Source organism: Pleurodeles waltl, chromosome 8 (assembly GCF_031143425.1).
Source record: "Pleurodeles waltl isolate 20211129_DDA chromosome 8, aPleWal1.hap1.20221129, whole genome shotgun sequence".
Taxonomy (NCBI): domain Eukaryota; kingdom Metazoa; phylum Chordata; class Amphibia; order Caudata; family Salamandridae; genus Pleurodeles; species Pleurodeles waltl.
Genome location: NC_090447.1, coordinates 406,889,999 through 406,913,132, shown reverse-complemented (window position 1 = coordinate 406,913,132; position 23,134 = coordinate 406,889,999).

Sequence of the window (23,134 nt, the reverse complement as noted above, 5' to 3'; positions counted from 1 at the left end):
AGCACCCGCGAAAGAAAATGCCCCAAAACACAATGTGGGCACATCACATTTTCACAAAGAAAACAGAGCTGTTTTTACAAAGTGCCTAGCTGTGGATTTTGTCCTCTAGCTGAGGACCTCGGGAAACCTAGCTAACCTGCGCACTCTTGAAAACTAGACACCTAGGGGAATCAAAGATGGGGTGACTTGTGGGGCTTTGACCAGGTTCTGTTACCTAGAATCCTTTGCAAACCTCAAAATGTGACCAAAAAAACAGTTTTTCCTATCATTTCGGTGACAGAAAGTTCTGGAATTTGAGAGGAGCCAGAAATGTCCTTCCACCCAGCATTCCCCCAAGTCTCCCGATAACAATGGTACCTCACCTGTGTGGGTAGGCCTAGCGCCCGCGAAAAGAGATGCTCCAAAACACAATGTGGACACATCACATTCTCACAAAGAAAACAGAGCTGTTTTTTACAAAGCGCATAGCTGTGGATTTTGGCCTCAAGCTGAGGTCCTGGGGATACCTAGCTAACCTGCACATTTTAGAAAACTAGACACCTAGGGGAATCTAACATGGGGTGACTTGTGGGGCTCTGACCAGGTTCTGTTACCCAGAATCCTTTGCCAACCTCAACATTTGGCCCAAAAAACACTTCTTCGTCTCATTTCGGTGGCAGAAAGTTCTGGAATCTGAGAGGAGCCACAAATTTCCTTCCATCCAGCATTCCTCCAAGCCTCTCAATAAAAATGGTACCTCACTTGTGTAGGTAGGCCTAGCCCTGCGAAAGGAAATGCCCTAAAACACAACATGGACACATCATATTTTCACAAAGAAAACAGAGGTGTTTTTTACAAAGTGCCTACCTGTGGATTTTGGCCTCTAGCTCAGCCGGCACCTGGGGATACTAGCAAACCTCCACATTTTTTAAATCTAGACTCCTAGGGGAATCAAAGATGGGGTGACTTGTGGGGCTCTGACCAGGTTTTGTTACTCAGAATCTTTTGCAAACCTTAAAATGTGACCAAAAAAACACTTTTTCCTCTCATTTTGGTGACAGAAAGTTCTGGAATCTGAGAGGAGCAACAAATTTCCTTCCAACCAGCATTCCCCCAAATCCCCCGATAACAATGGTACCTCACTTGTGTCAGTAGGCCTAGCGCTCGCAAAAGGACATGCGCCAAAACACAATGTGGACACATCACATTTTCACAAAGAAAACAGAGCTGTTTTTCACAAAGGGCCTAGCGGTGGATTTTAGCCTCTAGCTGAGGACCTGGGGAAACCTAGGTAACCTGCGCATTCTTGAAAACTAGACACCTAGGGAAATCCAAGATGGGGTGACTTGTGGGGTTCTGACCAGGTTCAGTTACCCAGAATCCTTTGCAAACCTCAAAATTTGGCCAAAAACACTTTTTCTCTCATTTCAGTGACAGAAAGTTCTAGAATCTGAGAGGAGCCACAAATTTCCTTCCACCCAACATTTCCCCAAGTCCCCCGATAACAATGGTATCTCATTTGTGTGGGTAGGCCTAGCCCCCGCGAAAGGCAGTGCCCCAAAACACAATGTGGACACATCACATTTTCACAAAGAAAACAGAGCTGTTTTTTACAAAGTGCCTAGCTGTGGATTTTGGCCTCTAACTGAGGACCTCGGGAAACCTAGTTAACCTGCGCATTTTTGAAATTCTAGACACCTAGGTGAATCCAAGATGGGGTGACTTGTGGGGCTTTGACCAGGTTCTGTTACCCAGAATCCTTTGCAAACCTCAAAATGTGACCAAAAAACACTTTTTCCTGTCATTTCGGTGACAGAAAGTTCTGGAATTTGAGAGGAGCCAGAAATTTCCTTCCACCCAACATTTCCCCATGTCCCCCGATAACAATGGTACCTCACTTGTGTGGGTAGGCCTGGCCACCGCGAAAGAAAATGCCCCAAAACACAACGTGGACACATCATGTTTTCACAAAGAAAACAGAGCTGTTTTTTACAAAGTGCCTACCTGTGGATTTTGGCCTCTAGCTGAGGACCTGGGGAAACCTAGCTAACCTGCACATTTTTGAAAACTAGACACCTAGGGGAATCCAAAATTGGGTAATTTGTGGGGGCTTTGACCAGGTTCTGTTACTCAGAATCCTTTGCAAACCTCAAAATGTGACCAAAAAAACACTTTTTCCTCTCATTTCGTTGAAAGAAAGTTCTAGAATCTGAGAGGAGCCAGAAATTTCCTTCCACCCAGCACTCCCCCAAGTCCCCGTTAACAATGGTACCTCACTTGTGTGGGTAGGCCTAGCACCCGCAAAAGGAGATTCTTCAAAACACAATGTGGACACATCACATTTTCACAATGAAAACAGAGCTGTTTTTTTAAAAGTGCCTAGCTGTGGATTTTGGCCTCTAACTGAGCACCTGGGGGAACCTAGCTAACCTGCACATTTTTGAAAACTAGACACCTAGGGGAATCCAAGATGGGGTGACTTGTGGGGCTTTGACCAGGTTCTGTTACCAAGAATCCTTTGCAAAGGACATGCGCCAAAACACAATCTGGACACATCACATTTTCACAAAGAAAACAGAGCTGTTTTTTACAAAGTGCCTAGCTGTGGATTTTGGCCTCTAGCTGAGGACCTGAGTAAACCTAGGTAACCTGCGCATTCTTGAAAACTAGAAAACTAGGGGAATCCAAGATGGGGTGGCTTGTAGGGCTCTGACCAGGTTCTGTTACCCAGAATCCTTTACCAACCTCAACATTTGGCCAAAAAAACACTTCTTCCTCTCATTTCGGTGACAGAAAGTTCTGGAATCTGAGAGGAGCCACAAATTTCCTTCCATTCAGCATTCCTCCAAGTCTCTCAATAAAAATGGTACCTCACTTGTGTGGGTAGGCCTAGCCCCCGCGAAAGGAAATGCCCCAAAACACAACGTGGACACATCATGTTTTCACAAACAAAACAGAGCTGTTTTTTACAAAGTGCCTACCTGTGGATTTTGGCCTCTAGCTGAGGACCTGGGGAAACCTAGCTAACCTGCGCATTTTTGAAAACTAGACACCTAGGGGAATCCAAAATGGGGTGATTTGTGGGGGCTTTGACCAGGTTCTGTTAATCAGAATCCTTTGCAAACCTCAAAATGTGACCAAAAAAACACTTTTTCCTCTCATTTCGGTGACAGAAAGTTCTGGAATTTCAGAGGAGCCAGAAAATTCCTTCCACCCAGCATTCCCCCAAATCCCCCGATAACAGTGGTACCTCACTTGTGTCAGTAGGCCTAGCGCCTAGGTTCCAGCACAACAAGGCTCGCCATGATAGACTCCTGAAATTTCACAAATATCATCCTTGACTCTGGTGAACTATCCTTGAACACAACAAAAGCATTAAAAGTTGCCAAGTGGAACAGCTGAACCGCTAATTTCTTATACCAGACATGAGATTTACGAGCAGCAGTGTAAGGTTCCAACAGCTGATCTACTCTATCAACACCACACATGTGCTTAATATAGTCTAAAATGTGCCACAGGTTTGCGCACTTCAGCACTTGACCCCAAACAGACAAAGGTGAAGTACTCTCATCATGGATGGTAGTTAGCATGTACACATCCCTCCTGTCTACAAATTTCAGAGCTGGCAGCTCATCATTCCGCATGGCACTGCACTGTCCCTTCTCCAGTTTTTTACAGACAAGCTCTCTTGGATAGCCTTTCCGATTAGAGCGGATTGTGCCACAAGCAACAGTGCCCACTCTGAACAACTCCTTGAACAACTGAACTCCAGTGTAGAAGTTATTTACATATAAATGGTGACCTTTGTTAAACAGTAGTATACCAAGTTCCCACACAATTGTCTCACTAACTCCAAAAGTGGGTGGACAACCAGGGGGGTCAATATTGGAATCCCTACCAGTGTAGACCCGGAAATTATAAACATATCCTGTACTACTCTCAGACAACACACACATCTTAATTTCATACCGTGCCCTCTTGCTAGGAATGTGGGGCCAGATCTAGGAAGCAATTTGCATGGTGCAAACTACGAAAATCGCAGTTTGCACTATGCAAAATGCTGATCGCGATGCTCATTCACATTTTGCGAGTCGGTACCAACTCGCAAAATGTGATTGTAACTCGCAAATAGGAAGGGGCGCCCCCTTCCTATTGGCGCCTCGCATCGCGATGCTAAATTGCTTTGTGACCGCTAACGCAGTCGCAAAGCAATTCGCAGTTACCACCAGTGTTACACTGGTGGTAACCCATTCGGAAAAGGGACCCCTTCCCGTTTGTGAATGTTGCCCAAAAATGTTTTTCAGAGCAGGCAGTGGTCCAATGGAGCCATGCCTACTGTGAAAAACCTAAAGCAAATGGTTTCGTTATTTTTTTTGTATTGCTGCAATACAAAAAAAAAAAAACTGCTTTATTTAAAAAGCAGTCACAGACATGGAGGTCTGCTGTCTTCAGCAGGCCACCATTCCTGTGAGTGCAGGGACTCGCTATGGGGTCGCAAAATGCGACCCACCTCATTAATATTAATGAGGTGAGTATTTGCAACCCCATAGCGATTCACAGAGGGTGTCTAAAACACCGTTCTGCATCCGAATTTGCGATTCGGACCTTGCTACATATGGCCCGTACTGCCTAAAAACCAAACACCCTTGAACGGAACCAAAGACTCATCTACAGATATTTCTTTGCCTAGAACATAGATCTCTGAAAAACGATCTACCAAATGATCAAAGACAGGTCTAATCTTAAAAAGACGGTCAGAATCAGAGTGATCTCGTGGCAAGGCTAAAGCATTATCTACAAAATGCAACATCCGAAGAAGAAGCTCATACCGGTTACGACTCATGATTGCAGGAAATATAGCAGTTGCCATCGAGGCACTAGTAGACCAATATGAAGACAGTTATCAGCCCCATCAAAAAAGTTAAACCCAAGAACTTTTTCAACTCTCAGATTTGTGGGAATCCACTGGCTAGTTCTAGAGTGTGGCCTAAGTCTGGCAGCGTTGTCTCTCAAATACTGCTCTGCATACAAATTAGTCTGCTCAACAATCTCTTCCAAAAATATATTGTCCATAAACAACTTAAAAAAGTTGACGGACAAAAAGTTTTCTGTATTAACTCGACACCCTGGGAAACCAGTAAACGCAGGCAACTGTGGCTGCTCCATGTTTGGTGCAACCCACGTGTCAGGTCTTTCAATGGGAAGCCTTTAAGTCGCTGGCTGCTGCACCATTGTCACATCAGTGTCCTCCTCTAAAACAGGACCTTCATCAGCACTGAGAGTAGCTTCAGCATCAGATGATTCCTCTCTGACAGAAAATTGACTTCCAGAATCTTGCACTTCCTCCTCTGTCTCAGATGCAGAGTCAGTCTCATAATCATGGTCAGAAGACGACTCAAAAAGCACACCAACAACCTGCTGAGCGGTCATCCCACGGCTAGCCATGATCCTTCCTACAAAAATTAACTGGACAAATGCACCACCAAGAACCAGCACTGTGTAAGATAAGTAACAAACAAAGTGCAACTTTTTCACTAAGAGTTATAAACTCAAAAACTATACTGCTCACTTGCCTGAAAAAGCTTGACTCACCATGAACTACTCTGCACAGCCACAGCAATCACCAATGATATTCCACTAAAAAGAGAAAAAAAAGTAAATTAGACATAAGACAACACAATAATCATTGTGCATAGATCCAAGGACAATTTCATGCACAATCCTGCATTAAGTACACCACCTACAAACATGTCATTCATGCATGGCAAAAATACTCCTTTGGAGTAAATGTATTTACTTACCTAAAACATGCAACTATGCATACCACAGGATGACCACTGTCAAAACTGCAATAAGCCACAGCAAAGGAAGCAAAAGCTTTGAACTAGAACAAAAAGAAGAAATAAACTGTTATTATCATAAATGCAAATACTTTGCCACTTGACAAACACTTCGCCACCAACAATTTTAAAATTTTCCTCGTGTCCAGTGTTCTCTGCTTGGGGGCAGATGGGCCTAAAAATAAATAGGCCAATCTGCCACCAAGGGGTGGGGGGCAGAAATGCCATAGAATATGTAGCCCCTTTTGGGAGCCTTGCCAAAGGGGCCACCCCAAACAAAACACACACATGATCCCTGGCGCTCAGTGGATTCTGCCCCCCTTGGGGGCAGATGGGCCTAAAAAAAAAGAAGCAGCCCGATCTGCCCCAAGGGGGGCAGAACTGCCCAATAGGGCTTTTTGCCCTTCGGGGGTGACCCTTGCCCATGGGGGCACCTCCAACACAAAAAAAACAAAAGAAAGAAAAAAGAAAAAATCCCTGGTGTCTCCATGGTTCCCCCCCACCCCGGGGCAGAAGGGCCTAAAAAAAAAGGCCAATCTGCTCCCAAGAGGGGCAGAAACGGCATAGATTATATTGCCCAGTTTGGGGGGCAACCCTTGCCCAAGGGGCCACCCCCCCACACAAAACACACACTTGATCTCTGGAGCTAAGTGGATTATGCTTGGGGGCAGATTGGCCTAAAAAAATAGGTTGATCTGCCCAATAGTGCTTTTTGCCCCTTGGGGGTGACCCTTGCCCAAGGGGGGCGTCCCCCAACACACAAAAAAAGAAAAAACAATCTGTAGTGTCTTCATGGTTTCTGCCCACCCTGGGGGCAGAAGGGCCTCCAAAAAAAGGCCTAGATTACATTATCCCCTTTGGGGGGCGACCCTTGCCCAAGGGGCCACCCCCCCCACACAAAGCACACACACAAATGATCCCTGGCGCTAAGTAGATTCTGCCCCCCTTGGGGGCAGAAAGGCCTAAAAAAATAGGCCGATCTGCCCCAACTGCCCAATAGTACTTTTTGCCCCTTGCCCCTTGGGGGCGACCCTTGCCTAAGGGGGTGCCCCCCAAACACAAAAAAAAAAAAAGAAAAAAAATCCTTGGCAACTCCATGGTTTCTGCCCCCCCCCCGGGGGCAGAAGGGCCTAAAAAAAATAGGCCAATCTTCCGCCAAGGGGGGTAGAAATGGCCTAGATTACATTGCCCCCTTTGGAGGGTGACCCTTGCCTAAGGGGCCACCCCCCGCACAAAGCACACACACACACACACACATGATCCTCTGGTGCTAAGTAGATTCTGCCCCCATTGAGGGCAGAAATGCTTAAAAAAATAGGCCGATTTACCCCCAAAGGGGGCAGAACTGCCCAAAAGTGCTTTTGGGCCCTTGGGGGCGACCCTTGCCCAAGAGGCCGCCCCCAACACAAAACAAATTAACAACAACAAACAATCCCCGGTTTCTAGTGGCTTTCTGCCCCCCTAGGGGGCAAATCAGCCTAAAAATAAGGCAAATCTACCCCCAATGGGGGGCAGAAATGGCAAAATATAGATTGCCCCCAAAAGGAGAGTGACCCTTGCCCAAGGTGTTGCTCTCCCACGCAACAACAACACACACTAATTCCCTGGTGTCCAGTGTCTGTTCCTGCTGCCCGATCACATCTTGATTGGGCAGCAGGAATGCTCAAAGAGACATTGAGGAAAAGGAAAACCCTTTCCTTTCCCTCGATGCCTCTTTCAGAGGGATCCTCCCCCCCCGCCCGGAGGTAAAACTTACCTCCTTCCCTAAAAGCTCGTTGGAAACAAATGGCTTCCAGCGCGTCTTTGCACCCTTTCATAATGATGTCATCGGGGCGGTTTGGAAGGGGATGCGATTCCCCTTCCAGCCCTGACCTGAGGGGGTAGGGGGTGGCCCTCGGGGGGAGCGCTAGCGCTTCCCCTGAGGGGTTGGTAAATGGACATAATGGTTACATCCATGGCGCCACACAGGCGCAGCCATGGACGTAACCATTACGTCCATGGCGATCAAGGGGTTAAGAGCATACCCACAAAGAAGCTAAACAACAGTAATCTCAGTGTTTTTAAATACAAGCACTCAAATACGGAGAGACTCCTCTCAATTAGTATGCAAAGGTAGTCTAGTCAAGTTCTCTATAGTGAAAATAGGCAAGACCGTGTAGTGGGATGGATGCTACAAAGAGATGTCAAGAAGATTTGAAGGCAAATTTACAAGAATGTGGCACATCGGTTCCAATGTTCCACTTCACATGCATCACCCCTGCCTCATCTAACAACACCATGGTAGAGTTGTATTTACAATATTGCGCACCATGGCAGTAGTGAGGCCAACAGCATCAACATTTTTTACGCTATTGTGGCGCTTTCCTGTACTACCTTCAAAAATGTGGACACTATTGCAGCAAAGTAGAGCGGGCAATTGAGTAAAACGGGTGCATCATTTAAACTCCTGCTCTGAGCAAACATTAAAAAAGACAGAAAAAATGACACAATGAAATGCCATTTGTTTGGGCCACCCTGCATCAGAACACTACCCCCATACATTATTCTTGGCACAGGCATAATGTGGCTGAAGGGTTTACAAAGTGATGCAATGCAAGCACTGCACCACTTGGTAAATACGATGCTGCAGAAAGGCCCCCTTAACGGCGCCTTAGCATATAAAAAAATCACGCTAGGGCAGCGCAAGTTGGAACTAGGGACTTGTAAATATGTCCCTAGGTCCATTAATCGTTATAACTGCTCCAAAACTCTTTTTCAGTTGGTCAAGAAAAAGTTAGTTGAGTGCACATCTAGTTCAAAGCACTGTGTCGTGCCTATAAATGCCTATCCAACTCTGGGCCATACTACCTTAGGCCATTAGTATTACCTTATATTCCTAATCAGCCTTTACATTCAAGCAATCTGAATCATGATTTAGTTCCTAGATTCAAGAAGGCCCTCAGGGAAGAAAATCATTCTCCCTTCTAGGCCCAAAACTTTGGAATTCCCCTCCCCCTGATTTGAGGGTCCTATTATTCCCTTTTGAAGTTTCAGAAAAGGTTAAAAACTTGGTTATTTTGATCCCCTTCAATAATCATTTCTCAACTATGTCTCTGTTATTGTCAGGTAGCATAGCACTGGGAAACACTGTATGGGTAGCCACGCGTTCTACAAATAACAAAACAATACAATTACCCCTATGATAAGATACTAGGTGGAAATATTACACAAAGAGAGACAACTTCAAAGAACAACTCAAAAGAAAATGGTTAGCAAAGACAAACAAAGGGATAGAGACTTTCCTCTGGGAAATGTATAGGCTGTGTACCTCAAAACTAACACTATCATAAAAGAGAGCATTTATACTTGGATACTGCATTTCTCACTTCCACGCCATTACCTTTTCAGAGCGATGTTACATAATCAGTATAAGGTGCTATGGATTTGAAATAGTGCAGGAAGGGTGATCGTTCTGTGTGATAAAGCAGGTGGTGACAGCCTATAGGTGTTTAGATCTCATGGACCTATGCAGTATTCTTCAAATTTTAGGGAAATCTTCAAGTAAACTAGACAAATGAACCAGGTCTCTGGAAAAGATGTTAAAATCAAGATAAGGTAAATCAATCATCAATCAGAACTCTAAACAAGTAATATCTCAGAAAGATGAGGGTCTTTAAAAAATTAGGGTCTCTGACAGAACTGGCTAATTGAGTTTTTGGTAGCTAGTTATGGGGAAACACAGCAATTCTGTTACTATTCAGCAACCTGTGACCATAGAATCTTGTCATTCAAGCCCTCATTACAACATTGGCGGTAAATCCCGCTTACCGCCGTACAGAAGACCGCCAACACAACGCTGGGGCAGTGGAATTCCGCTACAGCCATTATGACCCATAGCTCGGAATCTGCCAAAATCTAGACAACCACACAAGTCCGCCACACCAAAGGTCAGTGATAAACTGGAGATAACAAAACCTCCACCATCACGCCAACAGGAATACGCCCACACTATCATGACCCACGAATCTACGCGGCGGTCTTTCAACCGCGGTATTCCATTGGCGGTACACACGCCGCACTCAAAATACACACACATTTGCAAAACACAACCACATTGGACAAAATTGAAATACACACACCTGATACACATACACACACCACTCCCACACACCCAATCCAATATAAAACACACACCCACATCACCCACAAACCCTTACTACCAAAATTGAGAAAGAAGGCCAGAGAGAGACACCACCAGAAACAACACTAGCATCCACAAGCACACAACACCATCACTCACACTACATCCAAGCTTCTCAGACAACACACACAAACACTTCCCCTCACACATCACAACCTACACCATCTCACACATCACCCACACCACATCATGGCACCTCAACGACACCCTAGTTCTCTGAGGAGGAGCTCAGGGTCATGATGGAGGAAATCGTCTGTGTAGAGCCACAGCTATTCGGATCACAGGTGCAGCACACCTCCGTTGCTAGGAAGATTGAGCTATGGCGCAGAATCGTCGACAGGGTCAACGCAGTGGGACAGCATCCAAGAACACGGGTTGACATCAGGAAGAGGTGGAACGACCTATGGGGGAAGGTGCGATCCGTGGTCTCCAGACACCAGATTGCAGTACAGAGGACTGGTGGCGGACCCCCACCTCCTCCCCCACAACTAACAACACAGGAGGAGCAAGTTTTGGCTATACTGCATCCTGAGGGACTTGCAGGAGTAGCAGGAGGAATGGAGTCTGGTAAATCAAATCTCAACTATTACATCCCCCACCCTACCTGCATGCTATCACATACCCCCACCCTCACCCTCACCCCCATCACTCCAACACCTCACAAATTTCACACTATCACAACCCACCCATCCCAACACCAAACCCTGCATGTAACACCAAAGCATGGACACCCATCACCAAAGCATGTCCACAACACATACCCACACAGATCCCAAACCAATTATCACACAAGGTCCTACACAAGAATGCAACCACTGCAGTACAGGGTCACTCACCCATTGCACATGATGGCACACACAGATGCAATAATCATGCCTTTACACCCCTGCAGGACCCCTACCCAACATCACTGGACAGGAGGTTCCAGACATATCCACTCCCCCCACAGAAGAGGCCCTCAGTGATGACAGCAGCTCTGTCCAACTGTATCAAGATAACCAGCCCGGCCCATCTGGGACCTCGGGACAGTCAGTTCCCCTGACACTGGCACATGCTACCACAGAGCCTCCCCCCTCAGGAAACACCAGCACAGCACCCACCCAGCGGGCCCATCCCTCTGTCCCCAGGACATGTCAAGCAGCAGTGTGTCTACCACTACAGGGAACCCAGGCAAACCCAACAACCCAAGAAAATCAGGGACCTGGGGGCAGTGGCAGTGGGCACACGGTTCAGGGGACAGAGGCACAGGAAAACAGGGGAACTGGGAGGACTGCTGTGTGACAGGGGGAGGATAGGCCCAGGGAACCCACTCTCCCCGAGGCCCTCTCCAACATCATGGGAGCGTACCATCATTCCCAGGATACGATGGCAACAGTACTGGCCAACTTTCAGGAGACCCAGTGGCTGCAGGAGGAACACTATCTGTAGATCAGGGAGGAACTCAAGTCCATTTTAGGGGTGCTGAAGGACCTTGTCAACACCAGGAGGGAAAGTGTGGCACAACAAGGAGCCCCTGACACTAGCCTGGATGATGAACAGCCCACCACCTCTGCCGGCGCTAGTGGACAGGAGGCACCGCCACAGGACCACGACACCAGCACCCCACCCCCTGCAGATGGAGAACCACCCCGCAAACAGTCCCTGAGATCCAGGAGCAAGACTGAGAACAATACCAAGACCCCCGCCAGGAAATGAGACCCCCCTGAATGTCATCCTTCTGTCCCACTTTGTCACCTTGTCCATCCATCAACTGCCCTAGCTCCACTTCCTATGCCCCCTTGGACAATGCACCTGTGCAACAAATAGACTGGACTCTGCCATGGACATTCCTCCACCATCACCCCTACCCATTTTACAACCCCCTCCACTAATTTGCACAGAAATAAACACCCTTGAATCACAAAACAATCTGGTCAGTCAGTGCTTTCACAAATGTGTATTTGCAATAACTATGGAATGGAGCAATGTCTATTGTATTGCCAACATACCAATGTAACACAGCTCTAGTCCATGAGGTAATATAGCAGAGGTCACACATTGGGACCCACATCTGTGAAATGGAAAGGCAAAGTGACAAGTCAGGGTCCATACACTGGGTGAAAGTAACAGACTTATGATAGGTCAAACAATTGTGTGAGATGTGTGAGGCAGTGATATCTTCTTACCTGTGTTTCACTGGAAGTATTGCTGGATAACGTTGTTTCTGTTGTTGATATCCTCTACTGCCTTCTCTTCTTCACTGTCCACAGGTTCCACAGCTGCCACAAGACCTCCAGCTGGACCATCCTCCTGCAGAAAAGGCACCTGTCGTCGCAAAGCCAGGTTGTGCAGCATACAGCAGGCCACGATTATCTGGCACACCTTCCTTGGTGAGTAGTAGAGAGAACCACCTGTCATGTGGAGGCACTGGAACCTGGCCATTCGATCACCCTCCTAGTTTGCCCATGTGCCTCATTGTAGCATTCCTCTGCCCTTGCCCTGGGATTTCTCACTGGGGTCAGTAGCCATGACAGGCTGGGGTAACCAGAGTCACCTGCAAATGTCGAGGGACAACTGTTAGACACACATTAACCCTTGGGGACAACCCCAGACCCATACAACTATTCACAGGGTATAGGGTCCTTGTCCTCACCTATTAGCCACACACAGTGCCTCTGGAGTTGCCCCATCACATAAGGGATGCTGCTATTCCTCAGAATGTAAGCGTCATGCACTGAGCCAGGAAATTTGGCATTCACATGGGAGATGTACTGGTCTGCCAAACACACCATCTGCACATTCATAGAATGGTAGCTCTTCCAGTTTCTGTACACCTGTTCACTCCTGCAGTTGCTCATCAATGGCACCTATGATGTTAGGGATATGTCCCAGGGCATAGAAGTCACCTTTCACTGTAGGCAAATCCTCCACCTGAGGGAAAACGATGTAGCTGCGCATGTGTTTCAGCAGTGTAGACAACACTCTGGACAACACGTTAGAGAACATTGGCTGGGACATCCCTGATGCAATGGCCACTGTAGTTTGAAAAGACCCACTTGCCAGGAAATGGAGTACTGACAGGACCTGCACTAGAGGGGGTATCCCTGTGGGATGGTGGATTGCTGACATCAGGTCTGGCTCCAACTGGGCACACAGTTCATGGATTGTTGCACGATCAAGTCTGTAGGTGACTATTATGTGCCTCTCTTCCATTGTCGACAGGTCAACCAGTGGTCTGTACACCGGAGGATGCTGCCATCTCATCACTTGCCCCAGTGGACATGCCCTATGGACGAGAACAGCGATCAGAGAGTGAGCCAACACTGAGGTATTACAAAATGTAATTTGCACACATTTGTTAATCCGTAATGTGTCTGTTACTGTGTGTTTGCAAGACCTAGATAGGTGTGACGCAGTTATTATTAATGCCATGTGGCCCCCTAAAATGGCGGCTGCCTGACCTGTAAAGTGGGATAAGGGGATATGAAGTAACTGCGCTGGCGTTGTACACCGTCACGGTAGGCGGTCGAAGACCGCGGCGCAATCCTTCATTGGTTAACATTGGACCCTATGGGTCCCAGGAGCCAATGACGATGTACGCACTGCCGCAGATGTGACCGACATTTTCTGTCTGTTCACCTACTTGATACCTGACCTTCTACAGGGGAGGAACTACACTGCAAGTGCTGCTGTGACCTCAGCCTGGAAGCGACGATGGCTCATGTGTCTGGGGAAAGGGCTCCTGCCTTCACTTCGGAGGAGTTGGAGAAGTTAGTGGATGGAGTCCTCCCCCAGTACACGCTACTCTACGGTCCTCCAGACAAACAGGTGAGTACACAGTGAGCATGCTGCATGGGCAATGCCTGTTTGGAGTGGTGTGGATGGAAGATACATTGGGGGGACTGAGCCTTGCATGAGCGGATGGTGAGTGTATGTGCGTCAGGGAAAGGGTGGGAACGTGGGCCAATGACTGTGACGGTCCGGACGGTTAAAGTTTTTCCTTTTCCCCTGTACTATTCCTGTAGGTCAGCACCCACCAGAAGAAGGATATTTGGCGTGCCATAGCCAAGGACGTCCGGACCCTGAGGGTCCACCACAGACGGAGCACCCACTGCTGGAAAAGATGGGAGGACATTCGCCGCTGGAGCAACCCCACCAGTGGTAAGAGCCATCTACACCTAGTCAGGCTCCTGTGACTTCCATGTGTGCAGCAATCGGGTATAGGCCTTGTACCCCATGGCCCTGTGAATAATCTAGGAACTATAAGTGCATGGCGTAGTGCAGAGGGCTGCTGTGTCTGTAGTGTCCGCCAACAGTATTGGTATTGCATGCACTGAACATGTCTTTCTTCTGTCTTCCCCCCTCCCCTTTTTGTGGTCTCCCGGTTCTTGTGTGCAATAGCATCATCAGGCGGAGGAGCAGTGGCAACGGAGCAGGAGGGAGCTGCTTCCCACTTGGCCCTGGAGGGCGAGACAACAGAGTCTGAAGCCACCAGTGGGACGGAGGGCGAGGGGAGCACCACGGCGGGGACAGGTGGTGACATCAGCGACAGCTACTCCTCCTCTGATGGGAGCTCCCTTTTGGTGGCGGGCCCCTCTGTGCCCCCGTATCAACAGGTACAGCCGCCACCCCCCTACCAGCACCGCCCTCCCAGCAGCCCCTCAGCATGTGTCCTCTGGCCGCTCACCCAGGAGGGTGGGCATCTCCTTCGCCCCAGGCACCTCAGGCCCTGCCCCAGTCAGCCCTGCAGCCCTCAGTGAGGAGGCTTTTTGCCTCCTGAAATCGCTCACTGTTGGGAAATCTACCATTGTGAATACCATCCAGGGTGTCCAGAGGCATTTGCAACAAACAAATGCATAACTGGAGGGCATTCATTCTGACCAGGCAGCCCAACAGAGAGCATTTCAGGCTCTGGCCTCAGCACTGATGGCAGCCATTATCCCTGTGTCCAGCCTCCCCCCTCCAACTTCCTCCACCCAGACAAAATCCCCTGTACCTCAGCCTATCCCAAGCACACCATCAGACCAGCATGCACACACCTCAACACACAAGGGTGGCTCTGGCAAACATAAGCACCACACATCCCACAGGCACATACCCATGCAGACACACCAACATCCACTGCCTCCACTGTGTCCCCCTCCTCCACGTCCTCCTCCTCCCTCCCTGTCTCATCTCCACTCACACCTGCATGCACTATATCTTCAGCCACTACCTCCATCACTAGCATGCCCATCACCACACACCGCTAATGTGCACTCACCACCCCCACTACCATTCACACATCCCCTGTGTCCTCTCCCAGTGTGTCTGTGAGCCCTCCTCCCAAAGTACACAAATGCAGGCACACACCCACCCAACAGCCATCCACCTCACAACAGCCTCCAGCCCATTCACCTTCACCCAAATTCAGAAAACGTACACCTCCTACAACGACCATCTCTTCCTCCACTCCCAAACCCACTCCATCTACCCGTCCAAGTGTGTCTAAAAAACTTTTCCTGGCTAATATTGACCTCTTCCCTACACCTCCCCCCCATCTGTCCCCTAGGGCCAGGCTTTCCAGGTCCCAACCCAGCACCTCAGCCACCACATCACCAGGCACAGTGGTGCCAGCAACTGCAGGCTATTGGAGTGCGCCAACCAACAGGGCTGCCTTTGTGCCACGGAGCGAGGGCAAGGACATTTCTGCCACATGCAAAAGTTAAAAAGTTGCCCACATCCCAGAGGGAGAAGCAGAAAACATCTGCCACCAAGGGCTCAGGGAAAACGAAAGGGGATAGTGGCAAGACAGCTGCGCCACGTTCTAAGATGGGGAAGGGCCAAAAAATAAATGGCAGGTCAGGAGAGGGCATGTAGGCACTGACAATGGGACCAGTGTCACACCTTCTGTCCACGTCATGGCCAACCTGTACGGCGGAGAACACCGCCACTTGCACCGCCACCTGCACCGCCACCAGCACTGCTGTCATTGAGGCTGCCACCAGCACCGCTGTCATTGAGGCCGCCACCAGCACTGTAGTCACTGAGCCCGCCACCTTCACTGCTGTCAGTGAGGCTGCCACCAGCACCGCAGTCACTGAGCCCGCCACCAGCACCGCCACCACAGAGCCCCCCTCCCCTTCCCCCTGAGGTGCCTGTTTCATTTCAATCTGATGCCCCGCAGTGTTCTCTCCGTTTGAAGTCTGGTATCATTTGTTGGCCTCGCCCATGCATTTTGGGCCCAGTGGTCAATCGACAATAATTGGTGCACTATCCAGACTTGTGTAGTTGGTGTACATACTGTAATTGTATATACTGTATTTTGAGTTTTGACTACTGGATTTTTCATGATTACAATCATTCAACTCATTTCCTTTTGTCCTTGCGTTTTTCCGGGGGGTTGTATATGAAATGTTGCGCCATGTATTTGTGTGTATGTTGTAGTGGGTGAGGGTGTGGGTGTTGGTGTTGCGTGTGTGTGTGTCACTCTCTTTTCCCTCCTCCCTCCCCTGTGTTGTAGGTGCAGTACTCCCGTTGTGGTCGTCGCCGCCGTCTTTGGTGCTCCTGATAAAGGAGCAGGAAGACCATCGCAGGGAGTATCTGGAGTTCTGGCTCCATGTTGTCCTGGTTCCTCGTGGGGTGTGGAGAGGTGAGTGCTTTCCCTTCCAAGTCCTGTTTCCGCAGTGTTTTTGTTTGCGTTGGTTCCGCCCCGGAAAAGGTGGCGGATTGGCATCTTGTGACAGGGTTGGTGGTACATTGTCTTCCGCCTGTCTGTTGGCGGTGACCGCCGCAGTGTTTGTTTGTACCGCCGCGGCAGTCGGAGTGTTAAAGTGGCTGTCTATGTTGCAGTTTCCACCATGGTCGTGATTCCATTTTTTTTACCCCCAGCCTGTTGGCGGTCTTACCTCAGCTTTAACACCGACTGCCAGGGTTGTAATGAGGGCCAATGTCTTCAGATGATAGATTCAGCATTGTAGTAGATTTTTTCTATTGTCGTTGACATCAACAAGGTCCAGTGATTCCAAGATGACTCACTTCAGGTCATCTACTGTGTGTTGTCCAGTTCAAAAATGGTAACTCATCCATGTTGTGGCCATGTGGCATCTGATGTTGCTCCTGTGCTCCCCTACGCAGGTTTTTATATTTCTACATGTCGTTCCTATGTAAAGTAAATTTACAAGAACAAGCGGTAATATATCTAACATATGGGGAGAGATTGCCAAACATTTTTGCCTGGTTAGCATCACAAAAGTGACACTAACCAGTACATAATGTTTTTCCCTGATTCACTTACTAGTGCAAAATGTGTTTTATGCTCGAAAGTACCTGTTGGAATTTTCCCTTTTGCAGGGTCATCCCCAATCTTTTTGCCTCCTTCCTCCTATTTTATCTGACCTGTTTTTCTTGCCTTTAGAACTCTAAGCACTTTACCACTGCTAACCAGTGCTAAAGTGCATATGCGATCTGTGTAAATCGTATGTAATTGGTTCATCCATGATTGGCATATTTGATTTACTGGTTAGTCCCTAGTAAATTGTACTAGAGGTGCCCAGGGTCTGTAAATCAAATACTCCTGGTAGGCCTGCAGCACTGGTTGTGCCACCCACATTAGTAGCTCTGTGAACATGCCTCTGACCTGCCACTGCAGTGAATGTGTGTGCAGTTTTAAACTGTAAATTCGACTTGGCAAGTGTACCCACTTGTAAGGCCCAATCCTTCCCTTTTCTCACAAGTAAGACACCCCTAAGGTAAGCCCTAGGTAGCCCCAGAGGCAGGGTGCAGTGTGTGGTTAAGGTAGGACATATAGTAATGTGGTTTATATGTACTGACAGTGAAATAGTGCTAAATTTGTTTTTCACTGTTGAAAGGCCTATCCCTCTCATAGGTTAACATGGAGGCTACCTTTAAATATGATTGAAGTGTAGATTCCCTTTAGGAGTGGATAGACATGTGGAGTTTGGGATCTCTGAGCTTACAAGTTAAAAATACATCTTTTAGTAAAGTTGATTTTAAGGTTGTGTGTTTGAAAATGCCACTTTTAGAAAGTTGGCATTTTGTTGCTTAAACCATTTCTGTGACTCTGCCTGTTTGTGGATTCCCTGTCTGGGTCAGTTTGACAGTTGGGCTGTTTGCACCTCTCTCTAGACAGTGACACAAAGGGAGATGGGGTGTAGTCTGCTTTTCCTGATGAGCCATCTGAGCTAGGAGGGAGGGAAGGAGTAGTCGCTCACACCTGAAAGGGCTGTGCCTGCCCTCACACAATGCAGTCTCCAACCCCCTGGTGTGTGTCTGGGGCCTGGCCTGGGCAAGGCAGGATTTCACAATCAAGTGCGACCTTCCTTTGAAGTAGGCCTACTTCAAAGGGCAAAATGGGTATAAGAACGGCACCCAAAACCACAGACTTTAGAAACCAAGTAGAACTTCTGCCTGGAGTAGAGCTGAAGAGCTGATGAAGAAGAGCTGTCCTGCCTGTGACTGTGCTTTGTGGAGCTATCCTGCAGTTGTTGCTTCTGCCTTTGCTAGAGGACAAAGACTAGACTTTGTGTTGCTTTCCTTCTTGCGAAGATCTCCAAGGGCTTGATTTAGAGCTTGCCTCCTGTTGTTTGAAGTCTCAGGGACAGCAAAGACTTCTCTCTGCCAGCACCTGGAGCCTCTGGAGAGGCTCCTACTCTGCCAAGTGGTGCCCATCCAGTTCCTGGGGCCCTGGGAATAGAAGCTGGCAGCGCAAGAGTGAGAAATCCATGCACAGACCGCTGTGCGGTGAAAAGATCGACGCAACTCCGATCTGTGGCTGAAAAATCAACGAGCCGCCGGCCTTGCAGCTGAAAATCGTCGCTCGCCTGCAACGCAACCCAAAGATCGATGCACAGCATCGCTGACAGAGGCTGTTGAGATCGCAACCCGCTCAGCATAGTTTTCAGATCATTGTGCGGCTGGATTTCCGACTCAAACACCGCTGGGCATGTAAAAACTATGCAAGGCCTGCCCGAACCCGAGAGTGCTGACCGGATCGATGCATCGCTCTCCAGCGGAGAGAAGTAATGACGCACGCTAACCCGCTGAAAGGAGAAACGACACAAGGTCTTGCTCATGAGTAAAATCGACGCATCACAAGCCCTTTTTGATGCACACTCGCCCGTACATGGTTATTTTTGACACACCCAAGGTACATTTTCACGCTAACAGCGTTAGCGTTGTGCTTAAAACTACATGAAGCCTCTTTGTGCAGTTTTTAGTGATAACTTGACTTGCGTATTGTGGATTTTTGTCATTTTGGTCTTGTTTTGTTTAGATAAATAGTTTCTATGTTTTTAAACCTGTATTGTGTCATTTTGTTTCATTAAGTTACTGTGTGTGTTGGTACAAATACTTTACACCCAGCACTCTGAAGTTAAGCCTACTGCTCATGCCAAGCTATCAAGGGGGTTTGCTGAGTGTTATTCTCTTTTAACCTGACTAGAGTGAGGGTCTTTGCTTGGACAGGGGCTAACCTGACTGCCAACCAAAGACCCCATTTCTAACAATACCCAAAAGTAACACAAAGCAGTGTGAAACACTGCAGTGAATGACTTTGCATCAAGGTGGCATTACATGGGTGTTCTCGTGCAACCACTCATGCTTTTTTACGCTAAACCCAATCTACTAACATTAGTAGACAGTTTTTAGTGCCAAAAAGTAATCAGTTTGATGCAACATTGTAAGTGGTCACACAGTTCAGGACTTCAAATGTCTCACATTCTACTTTCTGTAGAGAGACCTCTCTATTTTGGTGCCTAGCTTTCTTGTAACATTTAGAAACAATGTGTGCAGGGTAGTGCATAGTTTCTAATTTGCTGATCAATTCTTGAGCTTGAAATTTTTAACCTTTGATATTTCTGCAGCCTTCTCATTAAATCCTGTGTAATGATCAGATAGTATCTCTTATCACTCAATAGATCAACAAATTGTCTGTCATAATTGCACTTCTTCAAGAGAACAATGCCTCTGCCTTTTTCCACCAGTTTTTCAACAAGCTCTTTGTTCTCTGTTAGTACGTTGTTCTCCACTGGGGTCATATAATTTGGGGGACTGAAGGTTGATTTCCATTTTAATTGGTGTCTTCTTTCTCCACATTGCTCTTTTCTTCCCTGAAAGAATGCTTTAAACATGTTGAATGTCGGTGTGGGAAGAAATCCCAATCCTTTGTTGCGAATAGATGTTTGTTCATCTTTAAGGGGATAGTCCATCAGATTCAACATCAATGACTGGTGCTTTTCCCTGTTGACCCTTTATTTTGATTCTGGTTTGCATCCCAGTATCTGTGTTTTCCCATCTGTCTCTTCTTCAACGTCTCCCTCTTTGTTGAGTGGGACCTGTCTCTAAAAAAGGTCTAAATATAGGTGGAAAGTGGGGTGTATCCATCTTCCAAATTGTTGAGGAAAAGCTTGGAAAAAAGTTGTAGCCTGCTCATTCTAGTACATGTGTTGCCAAGCCTGTTGCCATCCAGGTCCTCATCCTCTACCATTTCTTCTAGTTCTGCATCTGCCTCTAGTCTTTTCTAAAATAATCCAACTAGTTGAGTCCTTCAAACTGCCTCCAGAGGATTCTGTATCAGATTCTTGATCTCTTTGAACTTTATAGTCTTGAGAAAATCTTTGTAGGTCCTTCTCTATTTTTTGTATTTTACTCTGTGTGAGAAAGCCTTTAATTTCTGACATGTCTTTATTTACTTCCTCAAGTCTCTTTTTGAAGAGCATAACATATACCAATGTCTTAAGTTTCCATTCACTCATCTATAGCTTGATAGTTAGAGCTTCTGATAGTCTCTTGGCAGTTTGTATTTTTCGTAAAAGACAGCTACTTGTACAGCAGCAAGAAAGTGCTTCCTAATCTTTCCTAAAAATAATATAATCAAGAAAAATAGATGGGACGTTGTTGGCCAAGAGTCCTGTGAAGGCTGCACTGGCATGTAGATATTCAGTCATCATCAGTCCATGGATGACTGTTTTGATTGGTACCCTTCTTAATTCTGTGAGAGATTCACAATCACCAGTTTGGGCTATCATCTGTGGAATATTGAGATCACAGAGTAAAGGTGGTCCTGTGAGTATCGTATTGATCTCTGCATCAGTAAAAGTAAGTCCTGAATTCTTAGCCATGATAGTGTGACCTTGATTCCTTTGAAATATTTCAGAAAAATGAATAATAGTGATGCCAAATAGGAATGTGCTTAGGGGAGGCAAATTACTATGTCCATTAACAATAATTATTGTCAGAATTAAGGTTATTATTCTTATATAACTCCCACAGCTGCACACTGTTTTTAAATCTACAAAATATGAAAAGGGGGGATGCAGAAGCCATGCAAGGATTTCACTCTGCTTCAATAAATATATCTCAACCATCAACAGGAGAGAAACATCGCCATTTATTTCACCATGGTTACTGAGAACTTGTTTACAAGACTCTCACCAGCTATTTTCTACCAGCGGTATTTTTGAACCTTCAGTGTACCATTAGCTGATAGCATCATCATTGCTGATAACGGTTCTTGTATTGCGAGGTTTCATTCAAACCATTATACATACCAAATGGATAGGAACATTGTGACTTTATTTTGATTACCAAGATCAACGGATGGTATTCACCTTCAGTTTTGTTTGTCTAGTACTGGGAGTCAAGTCTTCAGGTCCAGGAAGTCAAGGTAATTACAAGTAGAAGGTTCCAGTGGGTATTCTCCTTTCTGGTTTATTTGGGTTCTGTATCACAAGGTGTCCTGAAGAAAGCTTACAACTTATCCTGGTGCAAGTAGGCTGAAAATGTTTAACTATTTTAAGTGAGGGACAAGTAATTTGTTCCCAACATATCATACTATTTTCAACCTTACCCTATCTGAGCTATAATAAATTATAACTTGATTTGGGTATAGAAGTAATTTTAAGACTTTCTCTTTCATTGCATTTTCTCACAGCTGTCTATAAGTCTCCACAATCAGTGATGCCAGTCCCTCCTGATTATCGGTCATTTATACTGTACTGGCAGAAACCACTATTACTATTACTCTGAATGCATTTTTCTGTTTGGTATAATGAGCAGGATGGAGTTCTTTTTTCTATTTTCTAAAAGAAAATACCGTAAAAGGATTTTCTTTTTGAAAGTAAAAAATGCAATGCTCCCGTCGCCATGGCGAGAGGAGTACTTAGCAGTTTTCACTTCCTTTTTCTGGCCGTCACAGGCAGTGAAAACTGACCTGTAATTGTGAGCATCTAAATTAGGTGGACAGAATGATCAGCCAGCCTCTAATGGCCCTTACTCCACAGGACGGAGTAGTCTTTGCTGTGATTCACCCTATGTTCTACTCACAAATTATTTAAATGGATGAACCACATTCTTTGCAGGAAGGATATTATGTCACCATTGCAACAGAGTATCCTCACCAGCAAGAATTAAACCAGGCCCAACCCACCACAGGAGTACACTTCTAAAGCCCCCTAAGACATCAAGGGATGCACTGGGTGTTAGGCAGACTCCAAGAACAGGGTGCAGTCCAGGTCTAGTTGTCCCTAGTCAGCAGGCAGTTGCAGGAAAGAACTCGCAAAGCATGTTGCATCTTTGATCAGATGGTCAGCTTTATGACCCTTGAAGTCCTCTTCTTTGTCCTGGATACAAGAAGATGAGCAGTTCCTGACTTCTAAGGCTCTTCTCAGGCCCCAGACAGCTGGTCTAGTCCTCTTCTGATTTACCCCAGGTCCAGGCGCATTCTGAACTGGGTGCTCAGAGATGCTGCATTTAAGCCTGGCACAAGCTAGTGGGTGGGAATGACACCTGGGGTGCCCTAACAAATGAGGTAAAGGTTCACAAGGGTAACCATAACTTCTTTGAGCATTTTCAGGATGGTCAAATTTGCAGTCATGGGTATGCCCACAGTCATGTTTTCACTGTCACCGTAGTGGATTGCACAATTGGTGTTGACATTTAACTTACAAGGCCTGGGCACTCTTTGTACCATGTACTAGGGACATATCGGTAAGTTAAATAAGCAGTTTGGGAGTACCCCAATGTTGCCATGTTGAAATCAAGAGCACAGGCACTTTATCACTTGTTAGCAGGGATAAAGTGCACAGAGTTCTACAGCCAGCAGAAATATTGGGCCCAACAAAAGGTTAAAAAAAAATCTGTGATTATCATGGAGAAA